Below are 20807 nucleotides of genomic sequence, written 5' to 3'. Positions count from 1 at the left end.
GTGGGTTTGTGGTGTCTACACATCTACCCATAATAAGCTGCATGATCTTAGGTGGCCTTTATACAATGGCATCAAGGCCAAGAGAGAACAAACCCTCCAACATGTCTCCGGTGAAAATAGGGAGGTGCTATTCCATAACCATGGGACACGGGTGGCGCTGTGGGTTAAACCACAGAGCCTAGGACTTGCCAACCAGAAGGTCGGCGCTTCGAATCCCCGCAACGGGGTGAGTTCCCATTGCTCAGTCCCTGCTCCTGCCAACCTAGCAGTTTGAAAGCATACCAGTGCAAGTACATAAATAGGTCCCGCTGCGGCGGGAAGGTAAACGGCGTTTCCGTGTGCTGCTCTGGTTCGCCAGAAGCGGCTGAGTCATGCTGGCCACCTGACCTGGAAGCTGTACGCCAGCTCCCTCGGCCAATAAAGCAAGATGAGCGCCGCAACCCCAGAGTCAGTCACGACTGGACCTAAATGGTCAGGGGTCCCTTTACCTTTATTCCATAATAATATTATTATTCATTTTGGCATTTGTACCCAACCCATCTGACTGGCCTGCCCCAGCCACTCTGGGCAGCTTCCAGCACATATAAAAACATGATAAAACATTAAACATTTAAAAACTTCTCTATACAGGGCTGCCTTCAGATGTCTTCTAAAGGTTGCATAGTATTTATCTTATTGGCTCGGGAGTCGCATAACTCCAACATTTCTTAGATGAAAATAGGGACGTCCTAAGGGAAAGCGGAACATTCTGAGATCAAACTGGGACGGCTTCCATAAATCCGGGACTGTCCCTGGAAAAATTGGGACATTTGGAGGGTCTGAGAGGTACACAATCACACTTTCAAAGGAGGTTATTTTACTGCACTGGGGCCACTCCGGAGGGGGTGGGGGTGGGGAGGGAGAGATCTGCTCCTTGCTGCAGATGACCTCACTGCCTGTATTGAGGGAACTATGATCTCAGCAAATTGCCAAAGCAAATTTGCCTTTTGGTTGTTGTTGGTTTTTTTGGAGGGGGGCGGTTCTGCTGTCCAAGAAACACAAGCGCACTTTGGCATCCCAGGCATAGAAATAAATTCTGCAAGTGACACAGACTATGGAAATCGCAGCTCATTCATGCAGGCGTAACATGAGCACAGAATTGCATCTGATTCATTATGCAGGAGCAACACCACTCATAGCCCAAAGCTCCCTGGACCTCCTGCACAAACGTGGAGCTATTTGCGCACAACGGCTGCCCTGTTCTGTTCCACGCTAGGGAACGGTATGGGCTCAGAATGCCGCTATTGCACCGCATGAGCAGAACAGGCCCCCGCTCAGAGGAAAGGGGGGGTGGGTGGTCAAGCTCAGCAAGCTCACCGCTCCATTCATGAACAGGAGGAAAGGAGGATTTTTCTTATAAATCACATTTCGTAGAATCATAGAATCTTAAGAGTTGGAAGGGACCCTCAGGGTCATCTAATCCAACCCCCTGCAATGCAGAAATCTCAGCTAAAGCATCAGTGACAGATTAACAGTTAATATTTTCCACTTATCTCCATTTAGTCTCAGTGATGGACTGAATGGTGGTGTTGATAAAACTATTTATTTATTTATTTGTTTGTTTGTTTGTTTGTTTATACATACCGCTCTATACCTGGGGGGGGGGTCTCAGGGAGGTATGGACAGTTAGCAAGTAAGGTGGAGTTCCTGTTTCTTTATGGAGCCCCAACATGAACTGCACGATGATGATGATGATGATGATGATATATTTATTTATACCCTGCCTTTGCCCCTGATGGAACTCAAGGTGACTTACAGACCAAACAAAAAACAAGAATCACTAAAAACATAGAAAAGGCTATCGTTAAAAAACAATTAAACATTAATAGTATTACAACATACAGTCATACCTTGAGAGTCAAACAGAATCTGTTCCGGAAGTCCGTTTGACTTCCAAAACGTTTGGAAACCAAAGCGTGGCTTCCGATTGGCTGCAGGAGCATCCTGCAGCCAATCGGAAGCCATGCTGGATGTTCGGCTTCTGAAAATCGTTCAAAAACCGGAACACTCACTTCCAGGTTTTGATCATTCAGGAGCCAAGGCGTTCGGGAGCCAAGGTACAACTGTATATAAAATCTGTTTAAAACATACAAATAATTGCAATAAGAACAGCATGGCGCCTGTTCTTTCGTTAAAAGCAGTTGATCCCCCAAAGCCTGTTGGAACAAGAAGGTCTTCACTGGTGAAAGAACTACAAGGAAGAAGCCAGTCTAACTTCTCCGGGGAGGGAGTTCCGTGACCCCACCTGAAGGGTAGGCGGGTTCCCACAAGGCAAGACACAATGATAACAGCAAGAACCTTTATTGAACTACATAACTGGGAAACAGGGGCAAAGCAACTGCTTATATACATTCCTGAAAGCCTGGGCCACTCCCACTCCCAACGTGATTGGCTGTCTAAACTCCCAAGCTGCGAATCACGACTCAGAGTTCAAGGGCCAATGGCAGAGGCCCAAATCCTGAAATGTTCTGTGATTGGGCATCATGTATCGAATCAGAACATAGGAGCTCAGAATCCTTAGTCCAGACTCAAGCTCAGGCAAACACGGACCACTGGATACATAACACCACCCATGTGAGGGTGGCAGGACTGAGAGAAGGGCCTCTCCTGAAGACCTCAAAACCTGGGTGGGTTTGTATGAGGGAATGAAAAGGGAGAAGTTGTGGTGTGGGAGGAGGAAGTATATGAAAATGGATGAGTAAATACACACACAGAGAGAGAAAATATGAGGAAATATCCCTTTCTGCCAAATTTGCCAAGCCCTAAACTCCAAGTCCTGTCCATATGAACAGTAGCAGCAAGCACTGCTGACTCATGTGGAGGCATCGGACTAATTCCCCATGTAAACATTTCTCAAGCCTTAACACAAGTTTGCTTGGTGATGCTTCAGAGGCAGGAATGAGGGAGAAAAGAATGTAGCAGATCTTCCCTGAACAGCAACGATAAGACTGGAAGAGTGGAAATAAGACTCCCTCTGCAACAAACCCAAGTGTGCACCAGGCCCTATCCGTGGTACAGACCATGTTTTACATGCAAAAGGTCACAGGGTCAAACTCTAGCATCTCTAGCTAGGGCTGGGAAAGACCCCTGATAGAAACCCTGGAGAGCCAGTATAAACCAGTGCTTCTCAAACAATGGGACAAGATCCACTGGTGGACCTCCGGACACTTTCAGGTGAGCTTCAGTGCCACAGGCTGCCCAGTGATTCCTGCCCCCTAGCTGTGCCACAGCTGGTTGGCTGGATCAATGCCAGCAACTCACTGCATGCTGGCTAAAGGGGGCCAGGTGATGGAGATGTTTTCTGGGAGGGAGGAAGGAAGGAAGGTCTCATCTAGGAGGGGGCTGAGTGTGCAGTGCACAGCCGTGACATCCTGGCCGCATTGCACATGAGTGATATCATGCACGCAACACACATGCAATGCAGACCCTCCAGGTGTCCCTATTTTCCAGGGATGTCCCTGATTTGGAGAAGCCATCCCGCTTTCTGATTTGATCCCGGAATGTCCCACTTTTCCTTAGGATGTCCCTATTTTCATTGGAGAAATGTTGGAGGGTATGGAGTTATCTGACCCCCAAGCCGTCTGAAGGCAATCCTATACAGTGGTACTTCGGGTTACAGACGCTTCAGGTTACAGATGCTTCAGGTTACAGACCCTGCTAACAAAGAAATATTACCTCGGGTTAAGAACTTTGCTTCAGGATGAGAACAGAAATCGTGCGGCGGCTGCGGCGGGAGGCCCCATTAGCTAAAGTGGTACCTCAGGTTAAGAACAGTTTCAGGTTAAGAATGGACCTCCGGAACGAATTAAGTTCTTAACCCGAGGTGCCACTGCAGAAAACAGAACAACGCCGCCCTATGGCAGCCCTATTGGTTGTGCTTTCTTCCTTATAAAAGTAAAAGTAAGAGCCAGTGTGGTGTAGTGGTTAAGAGCGATAGACTGGTAATCTGGGGAACCGGGTTTGCTTCCCCGCTCCTCCACATGCAGCTGCTGGGTGACCTTGGGCTAGTCACACTTCTTTGAAGTCTCTCAGCCCCACTCACCTCACAGAGTGTTTGTTGTGGGGGAGGAAGTGAAAGGAGAATGTTAGCTGCTTTGAGACTCCTTCGGGTAGTGATAAAGCGGGATATCAAATCCAAACTCTTCTTCTTCTAAATACATCCTGGAGTGATTAAGGCTGAATGAATTAAAATGTCTCTGACATATCGGACAGTCACCTTCTCTACTGCATTTTCAGGAGCTTTCTTACCGTGTGCCTCTTGCCACAAGCCTGCTAAAGTCATTATGTTGTTTTTAAACTGGTGCAGCGATATAACTGCCAGCACATTTGCTAAAGCTAAGCAGGACCCGGTATGGTTTAAAAGTGGATGGGAGATGGCATATCAAGGTTCCTGAATTGCAGGGGGTTTGGACTAGATGACCCTCAAGATCTCTTCCAACTCTATGATTCTCTCTCTCTCTCTCTCTGTGTGTGTGTGTGTGTGTGTGTGTGTGTGCACAATAGAATATTAAAAACATGATATGACATCAAACATTGAAACCTTCCCTAAACAGGACTGCCTTCAGATGTCTTCTAAAAGTCAGATAGTTGTTTATCTCCTTGACATCTGAAGGGAGGGCGTTCCACAGGGCGGGCACCACTACCGAGAAGGCCCTCTGCCTGGTTCCCTGTAACTTCTCTTCTCGCAGGGAGTGAATGGCCAGAAGGACCTAGGAACTGAACGATGGGGGTGGAGACCCTCCTTTTATATATGTAACTCTTTTATATGTTATCCTATTGTAAACCACTTTGCGATGTCTCGTGGGAAGCCATTCAGAAAGGAAATAAACCGTAAGTAAAGATATGGACTATGCAAAATTGGCAAAAATAACAGCTAAAATAAGAGAACCTAATGATGATTGTTTTGTGGAAGAATGGAAGCCTTTTGCAGACTACCTAAACTACCGTATTTTTCCCTCTATAACACGCAGATTTTTTCTCCTAAAAAGGAAGGGGAAATGTCTGTGCGTGTTATGGAGCGAATGTGTGGTCCCTGGAGCCAAAAAATCAAGCAAAAGTCAAATTGCGAGTCACGGAGAAGGGAAACCTGAAAAGAGGAAGTGATTGCTTTCCTGCATTCTGCCTCAAGGTCTTACTGCCCACCCTCCTCTGTTTCGTTGCTGTGTTTGCTCAAACGGAACAAAGAGCAGGGAAAGCCCCTCCCCTCCAGGCAAGCAGAGTGTCGTTCTTTCTAATTCCTCTCTGTGCTCCGGTGCTGCTGGGGGAGAGGGAGAGAGAGTGGGGGAGGGAGAGGGAGAGAGGGGGGGAGGGAGAGAGAGGGGGGGAGGGAGGGAGAGAGAGAGAGAGAGAGAGAGAGAGAGAGAGAGAGATGGCTGGCTGGCTTGGGGGGGAACTTTTGCCTTTCTTTCCTCCCACCCGTTATCCCTCTCCAGCATTCTTAGCCAGCTGCTTCTCTGCACACCCCTCTCATGTCCCTTCTTTGTTTTTCCTTCGCTCCCCACTTAAAATGTGGTTACAAAGCATAGATCAACATGGATCCTCAGGATCTTTGCATTGGGTCACCCCAAATTCACCATCAGATCACATAGCATGTCCATGGCTACAGCCTGCACCAAAAAAATCACGCACCCACTGTTGCCTGGGGCTGCAATGGTGCAAAAACGTGGTTAAAAAGCATGGATCCACATGGATCCTCAGGATCTTTGCATTGGGTCACTCCAAATTCACCATCAGATCACATAGCATGCCCATGGCTACAGCCTGCACCAAAAAAATCACGCACCCACTGTTGCCTGGGGCTGCAATGGTGCAAAAACGTGGTTAAAAAGCATGGATCCACATGGATCCTCAGGATCTTTGCATTGGGTCACCCCAAATTCACCATCAGATCACATAGCATGTCCATGGCTATAGCCTGCACCCAAAAAATCACGCACCCACTGTTGCCTGGGGCCACAATGGTGCAAAAACGTGGTTACAAAGCATGGATCCACAGGAATTCTCAGGATTTTTGCATTGGGTCACCCCAAATTCACCATCAGATCACATGTCTGTGGCCACAGCATGAAGCACAAAAATGATACATCCACTGTTTCATTCAGAATGTTTTTTCCCTTGTTTTCCTCCTCTAAAAACAATGTGCGTGTTATGGCCAGGTGCGTGTTATAGAGCGAAAAATACGGTAATACTATAGGATGATGAACTGGTTGAGCAGGAATTGAACGATAAGCAACAGAAGGAATTAGAGATTATTGTATTGTTGCTATGGTATAAGAGATAGAAAATAGGGTGCAGCAAAGGGGGAGAAATAAAAAAAACCACCTTGGAAAATGGGGTGGGAAGTCGACAAAGCAAAAGAAAAACTTGTTATGTATAGGAGTGTATATGTGAAACTTTTGAAACTTTAATAAATTTAATTTATGAATAATTTATGAATTTAGAATTTATTAATAAAATTTAATAACATAAATAAAATATAATAAGATATTACTAAAATAAGAAAGGAAATGGTCTGAAGCTTAAAATAAGAAAGAATATGGTCTGAAGCTCAACATCAAAAAAACGAAGATCATGGCCACTGGGCCCATCACCTCCTGGCAAATAGAAGGGGAAGAATTGGAGGCAGTGAGAGATTTTACTTTCTTGGGCTCCGTGATCACTGCAGATGGTGACAGCAGTCACGAAATTAAAAGACGTCTGCTCCTTGGGAAAAAGGCGATGGGAAACCTAGACAGCATCTTAAAAAGCAGAGACATCACCTTGCCAACAAAGGTCTGTATAGTTAAAACAATGGTTTTCCCGGTAGTGATGTATGGAAGTGAGAGCTGGACCATAAAGAAGGCTGATCGCCGATGAATTGATGCTTTTGAATTATGGTCCTGGAGGAGACTCTTGAGAGTCCCATGGACTGCAAAAAGATCAAACACATCCATTCTTAAGGAAATCAGCCCTGAGTGCTCCCTGGAAGGACAGATCCTGAAGCTGAGGCTCCCTGGAAAAGACCCTGATGTTGGGAAAGATTGAGGGCACAAGGAGAAGGGGATGTCAGAGGACAAGATAGTTGGATAGTGTTCTCGAAGCTACAAACATGAGTCTGACCAAACTGCGGGAGGCAGTGGAAGACAGGAGTGCCTGGCATGCTCTGGTCCATGGGGTCACGAAGAGCCGGACACGACTAAACGACTAAACAACAACAACAAGAAAGGAAATAAATCACAATAACTTCTAGTGTGTCAAAAATATGAGTCCAAATGTTAATATTTCCACGCAACCTGCCTATGTTTATAAGCCAATTCTCTATATAAACGGGGACAACAGGGGGGATGACGTTGTGTCTGCAGCACCTCAAAAAAGGCGCCAGGACTGGTTGTGCATTATCATGCAGTGCGTACACAAGTGCCCTGCAATATTAAATTGTATTGCAGATTTATTCTGGGATCATCTTGGCTACTTCCTAAGCACGCTGGAGCCTGCTGCCAGCTCTCGTTTCATCACTTAAGAACTGTACATGCTGTTGTGTGTCCTCTGTAAATCAAACTACGAGCCTGTTGAGCTGACACTTTATTGTGACTCTATGGGGGGGGGGGGAGACCTGGTTGATATGGAGTCCCCAGGGAAGAAAGACGCGAACGCCCCAAACACATGAAAAACTGCCTCGTGGTTAGTCAACAGCATTTTTAGTTACGGTAGTTGCTGTTTTCGCAGGCCGAGGCAACGTAAATAGCAACCCTGAAGTCCAAGGGGCAGTACTGGCAAAGAGGACAATCAAAGTTCCAGCCACTCGCTGTGGGATGAACAGGGTCACAGCTCTTTGCGACAGACTAAAGAACAAAAAATTGCGCTTTGTGTAATGTGTTTCTGCACTCAACGATGTGTGCCTGCTTTGCATGAAAGTTGATTTTCTATTTTGAGCCTGATGGAAATGTAGGCAAACTCTGGTACTTCTTTTAGCAAGTTGCTGTGCGGCGGGGTAAATGATGGCATGGGTAATTGAGACAACCAGTGGATGCGGTCAGTAGGGGAGGTTTGCCAAGAGATGCAGTGTGGCGTAGTGGTTAGTGCTGGGCTAGGGGTCAAATCCCCACTGGCCATGAAGCCCACTGGGAGACCTATCACTATCTCTCTGCTTAACCCACCTCACAGGGTTCTTGGGAGGATAAGAAGGAGAGGGGGAGAAATTTGTACACCACCCTAAGCTCCTTGGAGAAAGAAATGGGATATAAATGTAATAATCAATAGAAATAAATAAAATAAGGGTGGGATAGGGCACCTGCCAGCAGACGGCTTAAACGACCAGAACCGTCCACGAATCTTTTGTTACAGAGCCTTGTTTTCCAGCAGGGGAAACCTATGCAGTATTTGAGTTACAATCATAGCAAAGTTTCAATTAAGAGACACAAGTGTTTGACTTTGAGAAAGCAATATTTGGAAAACAGAGCTCTGTGGTATTTAACGCTAAGCCCTTAAACAAATCTGCCATCGGTCCCTCGCTGCTGCTTTTCCCAGAACACCCTTCCAGAACATCTGCTTTCAAGTTTTATTTCTAAACCCCCCCAAAATATATATATATATATATATATATATATATATATATATATATATTTCAAAGCCTTTCGTACAATCCTTTGGTTTCAGTCACCTGCCATAAATAAACCTAAGTACACATAGTTGAAAAAAATGTCTCTGGCACTCCCATTCTGCCAGTACAAGGTATGTGGATTTGTGGAATGGAACTTTCCCCCCTCCTCAACCCTGCAGGCCCCCACCTACCCTCAAAATCAGCTCTGGAAGTGGGGGGTTCCTCTGGATAAGTTGGGGAGGATAGAGGGGAGAAGAAAACAGAAGTTTCCGCGTAACTCTGCTAGTGCTGCTTTGAATACAACCCTCGTCTTTCCTCTGCCTTCATCTCCCTCGGCTACCTTGCACTGTATTGGATTTTAGATTGTAAACGCTTTGGGGCAGGGATTTGCCCCCATGTCTTTGGATAAGACGGACATAGATGGTGCTATATATTCCATTGTTCATAATCCTCACTGAAAGCAGCAACAGCGGCAACGAGGATTAAGAGCCAGGACTTTCCCTTCGTTGTTCGGTTACTCTGCTACTCTTACGAACAACACACCCCACAACTAACATTCTCTGTCTGTGTTTCATCAAGTTCCGTAGGCTCCACCTTCAAACCATCTGTTTCTGTGCTGGCTCCAAACCCTCGGGGGAAATTTGAACAACCTGCCCTTGGCTGAGCATCTTCATTAAGCTCTGCCTCTGTCTCCTCCCTGTGGACCTGTCTTGGCTCCATCTCCAAAAAGTTTTGTGACTCTTTTAAAAAGTTGGCTCTTTAACCCTGGCACAAACACTAAAGCCAGCTTCCACTTCTTCTTTTTTTAAAAAATAAACAGCTCCAAAGCTTTCCTTGAGGTATAGCTCATGTTATATTTTTGGAGCTTGTGTAACAGAATATCTGAATATCCGAAAGCAACTGTGCAAAGGTTAAGATTACGGTGAGTGGGCAGTTTGTTTTTGCTCCTGGTGCCTGTCGTTTGAAAGTCTTACAGTCTTCACTTATTTCAGTACCCCCCCCCCGACTTTCACTGTTTTTTGGGTGGGATTAAATTCCACATGGGCAAATTCAGGTTGCACAATTAAAGTGCAACAAACACATTTTAAAAATCACACTCTTTCTTTTCCCCCCGGTACAGAAAGTGTTGAGAAAATGCACTGGAAAATGTGGGATCTGAAGGCAGCCCTGTTTAGGGAAGCTTTTAATATTTGATGAATTATTGTATTTTAATATTTTGCTGGAAGCCGCCTAGAGTGGCTGAGGAGGCACAGCCAGATTGGGTGTGTGTGTGATAAATTAGTACTATTATAAATTATTATAGGATAACAGCTGGTTGGCTTGGCCTTATAAGAATGACTGCTCAATCAACAGCTGACCTCATATAACCTCCCTTCACACAAATCAGGACAAATGCTCAGTCTAAAGATCGAGGAAAGGCGAGACTGAGAGGTTAATATACTTAATTCCTGTTGTTTGAAAAAACAAGCCTGTTGATCAATATATCACTGGCGTTGGGAGTATTTATATGTTCACATAATAACATTGGTAGTGTTCGACTCCACCTGAGTTATGTGATCATGTGCCTGGGATCCAGATTATCTGAAACAATCAGACATCCAGCCCACTCCTACGGATCTTTACCCCTAAGAAAGCCCCACTATAGCCAGTGTAGCTTAACTCTCAGCTAAGTGTGCCCCATGTGTAGAAGGAGTTGCTCTCAAGTTCAGTAAGCATGCTATTGATACCATGCACAATTGGCTAAATCAGAGGATCAATGACTGTGGGTCCTTCTGTTTTCTTTGCAGACAAACATTCCAAGGGTATCTGGCAAAAGGGGCAAAGGCCTCTTGCTGCAGCCCCCACAAACAAACAGATTTGTCCGATAGCCTCACAAAAAACTATCTTTGCAAAGCTGCATTCCACAGATACAGCAAAGGATCCACCCTGCTGTATCGAAGCAGGGTTCAAGAAAATGCCCGAGAAAACAAACATGCATCTACTTATTGTGAGTACTACTGACTACATCAGACTCTCAGATTTTTCCATTGCAAAGCTCCCTTGGTTAAAGAAGAAACAATTTGAGGCTTTGTGTATGTGGGACACTTCACATGATAATGTTTTAGGTATACACCTAAAAATGAAAGCATGCGTTTGTAAATAAGTATCTCATACGGGCACATGCATCCACCCGAAAGCCCATCCCAGTGCATACTAGCCTATTAGCGCAGCAGGATGGTGCAGGAACTGATTCACCTTTTTATCGGGAGTGGCGCCTGTTAGGATTCTTTGCAGTCATGGGATTGTTGTCTATCACATGACGGTGTATGTTTTCATTCCACAGTGTGGGAAGTGACGGAGACAGGATATTTATGTTACTGTGTTCCGTGAAGTGGGACTACCGTCCTTTGTTCTTTCTCTTTGCTGTCTGATGAGAAAGAGGAAGGAGCTATGTCAGAACGCTCTGAGTGTATTATATGTAAATAAAGTAGATTAGCCAAAATGCTGTGCTACTGAGTTCTGTTACGCAAACTGCTAATACTCTGCAAGATCCGTAAGTGTGCTGATGGCTCTTGGTATCAGTTGCTGTGATGTTCGGGCTGGAGAAAGCTTTTGAAGCTCTAGAACGACTGATCAGGAGGGAGAGAACATGCCAGTCGGGCATGTGTCTCTACCAGGGTCCTACATGCGAGTAGGACGATCCTAACAGTGCCCACCCTGTGGAACACGCTCCCATCAGATGTCAAAGAAATAAACAACTATCTGACCTTTAGAAGACATCTGAAGGCAGCCCTGTTTAGGGAAGTTTTTAATGACTGACGTTTTAATGTATTTTTAATCTTTTGTTGGAAGCTGCCTAGAGTGGCTAGATGGGCGGGGTAGAAATAAAAAAATATTATTATTATTATTATTATTATTATTATTATTATTATTATTATTATTTCCACAATGCTGCATGCCTAAGGGTCATTGCAGGAGCAACCTATCTGGGTGCTTTTCTAGCGTAAATGGTTTGAATGTTGGCAATTACACAGGCAGAAGATTCTGTGGAAATTGACAAAGAATCTGAGGCTGACTGCTGTAACATAGGGGCTAAGCAGGGGCAAGGATGCACAAGGCATTTCTAGTCTGTAAGTACTTTTGGGTACGATTCAGTCATACACCCGAAATTCCAGGTTGCAGAGTTAAAGCTGAATTGGTGCTGCTTTGCAGTAACACCCACCCCCAAGCATACTTTCAGTGTTTACGAAAATGAAGAGGGAATGCAAAAATGTGGGATAATGCTTGATGAAGTTCTGTCTAACCTGCCTGCAAGCAAATCAGAATGCATACTCAATCAATAGATCATCGAATCATAGAGTTGGAAGGGATCCACAAAGGTCATCTAGTCCCAAGCCCTGCCATGCAAGAACTGCAACTAAAGCATCCATGACAGATGACCATCCGACCTCTGCTTAAAAACCTCCAAGGAAGGAGAGCCCATCACCGTCCGAGGGAGATAATGTTTCGGTTACAAGTCAAGGTTCATGGACAGTGAGGCCCCTCCTGTGGGAACTGGGTGCCTGAAGATGGGATTTTTTAATCAAGCAGTAGAAGGAAGCAGGATCTGGCAAGGCATGCAAGTCTTTTCTGGGGAAGGCAGGTGAAAGTTCAACAAGAGAGCGTTGAGGAATGAAGATGAGGGCAGAGCCAGTGGGCTGGGCCAGTCATCTTCTGCAGATGGCAGCCTAGTGTGAAACAAGAACAGTGTGTGTACATTTGTACCCAAGACATTTTGGTACCTGAAGTGAACCACAAAATGGTGTTTTCCTCCACCCCCATCCAGGAAAGACAGGAAGAGTGAAGAGCTGTAAATTTCTGCATGGTCTTTTATGTATTGTGGTATTTTATGAATTGTGTCGTTGCTGTTATTTTTTACAGATCATGGTGCAGTAATGATTTGTTGTCATTGCTGAGAGTGAATTTCTGTTTAATTATTTTTTGCTGGCATTTTGACCGTTAATATTATTGCACAATATTATATTCTAACCGGGTTATTGAATTACTTAATTTGATGTAAGTTGCTTATTTTAAAGTCTCATTTTTCATTAAGACATTCACATTTGATTGGATTGTGGCAGGATGTGTGATCTCTGTTGCACATTTTGTTCTTTCTGAGTAGCGTGTAAATTGCCGTGTGCCTAGCAACATTCTAAGGCAGCATACAAATCAAAAGTGAATTGAAAATAAAGCAGAGAGGGATTCTTCAAGTTAACAGCTGACAGATTGGGAAAGTGTGGTTTGCAGCTGCAGCCTGTTCCAACCATAAGCTTCTGAGCTGTAAATGATGATGTCACAAGATATCTTGATTTCAGGAACTGGTCCCACACTAAATTTAGCAATTTCCACTCTTGACATCTGGGTTGACAGTAACATTATGATCAATGACTCAGAAGAAGAACACGGCACAGCAACATTCTCCATATCCTGTTTCTCTTTGTATCTATTGTTTTATTTCAGGCAAGGGGTACCTATATAATTTCCCTTTCCCAAAATCAAGTGTGACAGAGTACAGTCAGTGAAACCTCTGAGGCTTTTCTAGTGTAAATGGTTCGAATGTTGCAATTACACAGGCAATTTCCACACAGTTTCTGTGGGAATCGACTAAGAATCTGAGGCTGACTGCTGTAACGCAGGGGCAAGGAAGCACAAGTCATTTCTAGTCTGTAAGTACTTTTGGGCATCATTCAATCATACACCCAAAAATCCAGGTTGCAGAGCTAAAGCTGAATTGGTGCTGTTTTGCAATAACACCCACCCCCAAGCATACTTTTAGAGATTACAAAAATGAAGAAGAAATGCAAAAATGTGGGATAATGCTTGATGAAGTGCTGTCTAACCTCCCTGCAAGCAAATCAGAACGAATTCTCAGTTAATAGATCATGGAATCATAGAGTTGGAAGGGGCCCCTGAGGGTCATCCAGTCCAACCCCCTGCAATGGAGGAAGTGCAACTAAAGCATCCATGGCAGGTGGCCATCCAACCTCTGTTTTAAAACCTCCAGTGAAGGTTTGTGCAAACAAATCAGGATGCATGCTTAACATAAGAGGCAGTGTGGAAGTGATCGCAGGGTGGGCAGATGCAAGAGAGGACAAGGCTGCTGCTCTTTTAAGAGTTGTGTAGCAAAGATAATTCCAGCTGGTGTAATCTGTGAATCTGCTAAAAAGTGCAGGATTCCTCTCCCTTTCCCATTTGGCTAACCTATCTGGACGTTGTTGGTTGAAATCTCACTTCAGCTGTAGAGCTGCACTGCTGACTCAATGGCCTTAGTTCATCTGTAATATGGGACTAATAAAACTGACGTATCTTGCAGGGTTTTTTATAAGGATCAAGCATTCAGAATCACAGAAAAAGTGTAAACTCTTAAGATGAGGCTATGGGAATTGTGGGGTGGGTACTCCCCATCCCCTTGCTATCCTTTTGCAACTAAATTGAGCACCTGCAATCTCAGGGTTGCATAAAGGCCATTGGCTCTTACTCAGATTTTCAGGAACATCAAAATGACGCTGATGGTAGGTTTCAATAACAAGGCTACCAGCCTTATATTTGCATCTTTACGATTCAGAGTGTCTGGGTACTCATTCCTTCCTTTTGACCACAAAAATAACAAAAATAGTTTTGTGGAGGAGAAACTCAGTATTTAAAGCCCAAACTGAGTTACGTATTGACCCTTAAATCCCCTAAGCAGGGAAATCAGTCTGGGTCAGTTTGCAAACGGATTTGGGTTTCAAAACTGAGCAACACCCAAATGCAAATATATTACTTTGCAAATATTTGAGAGGGCTTGGTCAAATTTAGTTGGTAGCGTTTGCAAATGATGAAGTTAGTAGAGTTTAATGATGTCCTTCTACACGTATCACAACGAGGGATGTGCATGCACTGATCTACAGGGGAAAGCCAGCATGGTGTAGTGGTTAGAGTGTTGGAGCAGGACTTGGATGACCAGGGTTCAAATCCTCACTCAGTCATGAAGCTCACTGCATGACCCTGGGTGACCTTAACCTTACTACCTGACAAGGAGGATAAAATGGGGAAGGGGAGAAGGACGTACACCAGTTCTGAACTCCTTGGAGAAAATGGTGGGATAGAAATGTAACTGGTTCATTAATCCTGAGGTTTGTCCTATGGGCAACTCAAGCCTCTGCAGGTCTACTCAGATGTAAGTCCAAATGAGCCCAAAGAGTCCCAGCCAGCATTAAAAGCTGCTTCATCTGCAGACTTTTGGAGGGGGATAATGCTCATCTCCTGCTACGAAGAGCTTCACCTGCGGGAAGGTAAACGGCATTCCGTGTGCTGCGCTGGCTCACCAGATGCAGCTTGTCACACTGGCCACGTGACCCGGAAGTGTCTGCGGACAGCGCTGGCTCCCGGCCTATAGAGTGAGATGAGCGCACAACCCTAGATTCTGGCAAGACTGGCCCGTACGGGCAGGGGTACCTTTACCTTTACCTAATGCTCATCTCCTGCTACAAAGAGCTTCACCTGCTCTTTAAAAGAAGCGGACTACAGTGGAACCTCGTGTTATGTACTGTCCTCCTTACGAATGCTGTAGGTAAGAAGCTCCGCTAACTCAGAAGTAGATGCTCCTTGTTGCGAACTTTGCCCCGGGATGCAAGCAGAAGTCGCGCGGCAGCAGTGGGAGGCCCCATTAGCAAAAGCGAGCCTCATGTTAAGAATGGTTTCGGCTTAGGAACGGACCTCCAGAACAGATTAAGTTTGCAACCGGAGGTACCACTGTAGTTAAATTCTTGCAAGAAGCAGTGCCCAAATGCCTCCCTCCTCTAAATGGGAGCACTTTCAAAAGCCTTTCTGCACCATTCAGACACCATTCCCCCAGTCCCTAGCTTTAGAGGAGCCTTATACCAAGTTAGGGACGTGGGTGGTGCTGTGGGTTAAACCACAGAGCCTGGGACTTGCCGATCAGAAGGTCGGCGGTTCGAATCCCCGCAACGGGGTGAGCTCCCGCTGCTCGGTCCCTGCTCCTGCCAACCTAGCAGTTTGAAAGCACGTCAAAGTGCAAGTAAATAAATAGGTACCGCTCCGGCAGGAAGGTAAACAGCATTTCCATGCGCTGCTCTGGTTTGCCAGCAGCGGCTTAGTCCTGCTGGCCACATGACCCAGAAGCTGTATGCCGGCTCCCTTGGCCAATAAAGCGAGATGAGCGCCGCAACCCCAGAGTCGGTCATGACTGGACCTAACAGTCAGGGGGCCCTTTACCTTTTACCTTTATACCTAGTTAGTCCAACTAGATCAGTATTGTCAACACTGACTTGCAGCAACCCACCAAGGTTTCAGGCAGGAATGATTTCCAGCTTTACCTGGAGACACCAGGGATCGAACCAGGGACCTTTTGCATGCAGCCCTTCCCTAAATCTCTTCCCCATCCACCGCCCACCCCCAAACCTGAAGGTTTGCTTTATAGACTCATAGAGTTGGCAGGGGTATGGTAAGTAATCCACTTTCGTCCCATGCAGTCAGTTGGCAGTGTCACTTAGAGTGATGTGCCCACAGTCAATGAGGCTGTATGCAAAAAAGCGCTGGGTTCCTGGACTTTTAATAGCTGCACAGAAGAGGAAGTCTGAGCAGGTAAAACTGTGAGCAGAGATAACGAAAGAGGTAAGGGAGACTGGACAAAGAGCTGCAGTGTCCTAAATACAGAATCAAGGAAGTCCGCTACAGTAAAGAGTATTGTGGTATATTAAAAAAATAAACCTAAGGCTGGAGTACAGTCCACTTCATCAGACGCACAATTATCTTAGTTGATAGCTGGATTTTTACTTTTTTAAATGTGATCAGCAAGGCCAATTAACTGTGTCATCTGAATGGCCACTGTGTGTATCTTGAATATCTGTAGCCCAGAAATGGCAAAGATTGCATCTTTTACATTAGGCGTACTCGACAAATATGGCATTTGCTAATTCCAGAACAAAATGCCCTGACCTGTAGCTCTCAGGCTAGAACCTCAAGATTCACTAACTGGAGCCAGGTGCAAAATATGGGCTTGCGGGTGTGTGTAAGGAAGAGCACACCAAATTAAACAACAGGGTCCCTCTCAGCATATTCTCAGCCAAGGAATTGGTATCAGAACTGAGCTTACAATAATGTCACACCAAAATCCACTCCAGATCTCCTCCTCCCTTTTTTCATCTCAGAAAGGGGAGTACTATAAAGCTTTTCAGTTGTGGCTATTGGCAAACCATTCTGTCAGTTGTTGTTCAGTTGTTTAGTCGTGTCCGACTTTTCGTGACCCCATGGACCAGACATGCCAGGCAATCCTGTCTTCCACTGCCTCCCGCAGTTTGGTCAAACTCATGCTGGTAGCTTTGAGAACACTGTTCAACCATCTCGTCCTCTGTCGTCCCCTTCTCCTTGTGCCCTCCATCTTTCCCAACATCAGGGTCTTTTCCAGGGAGTCTTCTCTTCTCATGAGGTGGTCAAAGTATTGGAGCCTCAGCTTCAGGATCTGTCCTTCCAAGTGAGCACTCAGGACTGATTTCCTTAAGAATGGAGAGGTTTGATCTTCTTGCAGTCCATGGGACTCTCAAGAGTCTCCTCCAGCACCATAATTCAAAAGCATCAATTCTTCGGCGATCAGCCTTCTTTATGGGCCAGCTCTCACTTCCATACCTCTCTACTTGAAAAACCATGGCTCTAACTATACAGACCTTTGTTGGCAAGGTGATGTCTCTGCTTTTTAAGATGCTGTCTAGGTTTGTCATTGCTGGTAAATATTCTGCCCGCTTCCTGAACTTTTGGGAACATTTCCTTATGCTTGACTTCAGGAGCTGGTGAGAACAATCCCGTTTCATTCATCTTCTATGGCTATTTTTGGGATTATAGATCCTTGTTTGCAGTAGCATACCAAATACAACTGCCTGCAAAATTTCCCACACTCACCTGTGGAAAACAGATTATTATTTGTGCTGGGTTGTGCGTGGTAGGGGAAAGATGCAATTCCATTATGTCCCAGGCCAGCGTTTCTCAATCTGGACCTCAACCCACTTTCAGATGGGCCTTGGCGCCACAAACCCTCCCGCTGTTCTATATAGCCTAACAGCATCAGGTGCCCTACATAGGTAGTACACAGAGATGGAAAACAGGAGTTGAGTAGAAAGAGAGCCTGTGGCATGCTAAATTGGAGAGGAAGGAAGGACACACACAGAGAAAAACTAACCAGAAAAGTGGCCTGCTTGAGTGCCTGAGTGTGAGGGAAGGAAAAGCCAGGACAAGACTGAAAGAAGCAGAAGAGACAGACAGACTAAGGGACTGGAAAAGGCGAAACAATGGCAGAATGCAAGTTAACCATCAATAGAAAATGATGTCAGTGATTGTCAGCCTATTAAGGAAGAACCTATGCAAATGTGGACCTTGTTTGTGTGCTACATACCTGGAGTGGGACAAAGGTACAAACCTACTAGCAAGAGGATGACAAATGAAACTGTTAATTGGGCTTTGAACGATTTCCTCATTATCAAAATTGTTTTAGTACTTATATATAGCAGTGTTTCCCAACCTTTTTTGGGCAAAGGCACACTTGTTTCATGAAAAAAATCTCGAGGCACACCACCATTACAGCCCCGTGACGTCAGCGCGCAGAGTCACGCCGGGAGGGACATGAATTGCTAGCAAATTACATAATCACCTCCTTGAGGGCTGGCTCATCTTCTCCGAAGGCAGAACCCCATTAATTAACAGCACAGACTCACACCATAGCCAAGACGAGGGGGGAAAACCTCAGTCATGCACAGTCATGCACATGTGGGGGCTAAATGAGGACGAAGACCAGGCAGAGAGCAGGGTTCAAATCACCCCACCTGGCCAGAACAATCCCTGGGTGCTCCCTTGGGCCACTCGCCTGACCCACCTCGCAGGGCTGTTGTTGCGAGGATAACACGGGGAGAACCACGCGCGCCCCCGGGAACTCCTTGGAGGAGAAAGCGGGCGATGAATGCAATGCACGAAATATATGAGAGGCGACCAGGTTTTGCAGGTGTGGGGCCCCCGCCAGCCTCCGCTTCCAACACCCGGCGCAACGACGCCGAAGTTTCCCCCCGGGCTCGGCTCGGGGAGCAGCGCTGCTCCCCCCCGGCTCCCCTTCGCCCTCCCGGCTCTCTCTGTCGCCCACTGGGGACCCCCCTCACCTGCCAAGTCCGGAGTGCCGGTGGAAGTTGCATGCATGCATGCAGGGCACCGCGTTGCCATTGCATTGCATTGCACTCCATGCAACGCCTGCACGCATGCATTGCCTTGCACGCCCGCCAAGGGGTCTCCCCGCGGTCCGATGCGTCCCCTCCGGCGCGGATGCAGCATTGCAAAAATAAAACCCCCCCGACGCAGCCCTACCTGGGGGGCAGCCTCCGCCTCCGCCGCTCCGCCTCCGCGGGGATCCCCGGCCTCCATCCTGCCGCCCGATCTCCGCGGGGGCGCAGGCAGGCTGCGCGGGGTCTGCGCGGAAGAGCCCCTGCCCGCCCGGCCGCCGCCACCGCGCTCATTCCATGGCCGGGAGAAGAGCGCTTCAAACAAAACGCCCGGCCCGCCAGACCACGCTGGGAAACGTAGTTTGCGCACCCCGCGCGGGCGCGGAGCCCAAAGGCGAGGGGACTACGGATCCCGGCAGCCCCCGTGCCGGGGACGGAGAGGCCGGGTGCAGGGATGGAGGGACGGGTGGGCGAGCGAGTGAGTGAGTGGCAGCCGCCAAGCCTTGGCCGAGAGCCAGGAAGGGCCTCCCCGGAGGAGGAGGAGGAGGAGGGAGGCGCAGAGCGGGAGGGAGGGAGGGAACCCCAGGGGTCATCTAGTGACGGCGCCCCAATCGAAAATTTGACTTAAAAAAAAAAATCTTTCAATTTTTTAATTTTTCCCGCGGCACACCAGGCAACATCTCGCGGCACACTAGTGTGCCGCGGAACAGTGGTTGGGAAACACTGATATATAGCACACTGATTGCTATATTGGTTGTACACTTGTATGCCAACATAAACCCAAACTAAAGGTGTGTGTGGGTTTATAATTGCCAGTTGGGAAGCCAAACTCCACATCAAATCGGCCATCATTTTTTAACTGCCTGAACTGGAATTTAGGGATGCGCTTGTTACACCTCAGCCTCAAAGCTAAGATCACTGACCTTTTCCCAACAGTACACACCTGCCTGTAGCCCTCTGGATGCTGTTGAAATCCTCCATCTTCCCCAGCCGTGGGTGGATGGGAGTTGTAGTCCAACAACATTTGGAAGGCCACTCAAAAAGGTCTACTCAAACGCAGGAAACCTCCTGTGCTTAAGCTGCATTCAGTGCACCACTGGGATGACAATCCATATATTGTCATTTCTTATGAAATACCGTGTTCCAGCTTTGATCCACCCTGGCTAAAAGAACGATCAGGCTTTGTTTTAAGGTGGCATCATGTACATAACCTAAGTCAGAACACTGGGCTATCCAGTTTTAGCATACGTGCTGTCAAAAAGAGCACAGGCCTATCTAGCTCAGTACTGCCTACACTGGCTGGCAGCAGGTCTCAAGAGGGATTTAGAGAGTAGTCTCAACCAGCCCTACCTGGAGATGCCAGGGACTGAATTTGGGGACTTTTTGCATGCGGAGCATCTGAGGTGAGCTACATGCCAGAAATAAATGTCCCCAGAATATTCCCCAGAAATAAACGTCTCTGGAGCAATCAGCTGCCTGCATTCAGTTTACTGACATTTAATAAAGAGTTGGAGACGTTGTGCTTGCTCGGTTAAAGATACTAGAGAAAAACATAACACAGGTTGACCAACAGCTCAGAATGTGCCTCAGCAATTGCGGAGGGAGAAATTGCAAACCATGCCCTGGTATCGGTTCCTGGGCGTACACAGACACTGCAAATTAATTCTCTTCTGAGATTTAACTTCTCGAGAACCACGCGCATCTTTAAAACGAAAACGAGCTAAGCCATTCCCCAAAGGCAGGTGATTTTCTCAGCGTGAGAAAACGATGAAACAAGCAGCGTCCGGGGCAAACAGATCCAGCTGGAGAGGGGGAAGTCCTGGGGCGCCTTTTCGGGGAGGCAAGTGGCAGTCGGGGAGGCTTGACTCTTGAGCCAAGCGCCCACGGCACAGGGCTGCCGGTTTCCAAGAGGGCGGAATGCGAATTGTATAAAGCGGGGGGACTGCCTCCGCTTTTACAAAGTGATTCTGGCC

The 20807-nt window shown here is 46.6% G+C and overlaps 1 protein-coding gene across 8 annotated transcripts in view; it reads right to left on the bottom strand.

Annotated features, from left to right (window-relative positions):
• MCF2L2 (MCF.2 cell line derived transforming sequence-like 2) overlaps window positions 1-20807 on the bottom strand; it is a 224741-nt gene that overhangs the window by 79414 nt on the left and 124520 nt on the right. The gene's annotated exons all lie outside the window — the stretch shown is intronic.

This window comes from Podarcis muralis, chromosome 6 (assembly GCF_964188315.1).
Source record: "Podarcis muralis chromosome 6, rPodMur119.hap1.1, whole genome shotgun sequence".
NCBI classification, from domain to species: Eukaryota; Metazoa; Chordata; class Lepidosauria; order Squamata; family Lacertidae; genus Podarcis; species Podarcis muralis.
Note: the sequence above shows the minus strand (reverse complement) of the source record. Positions and strands in the feature narration are given on the sequence as shown.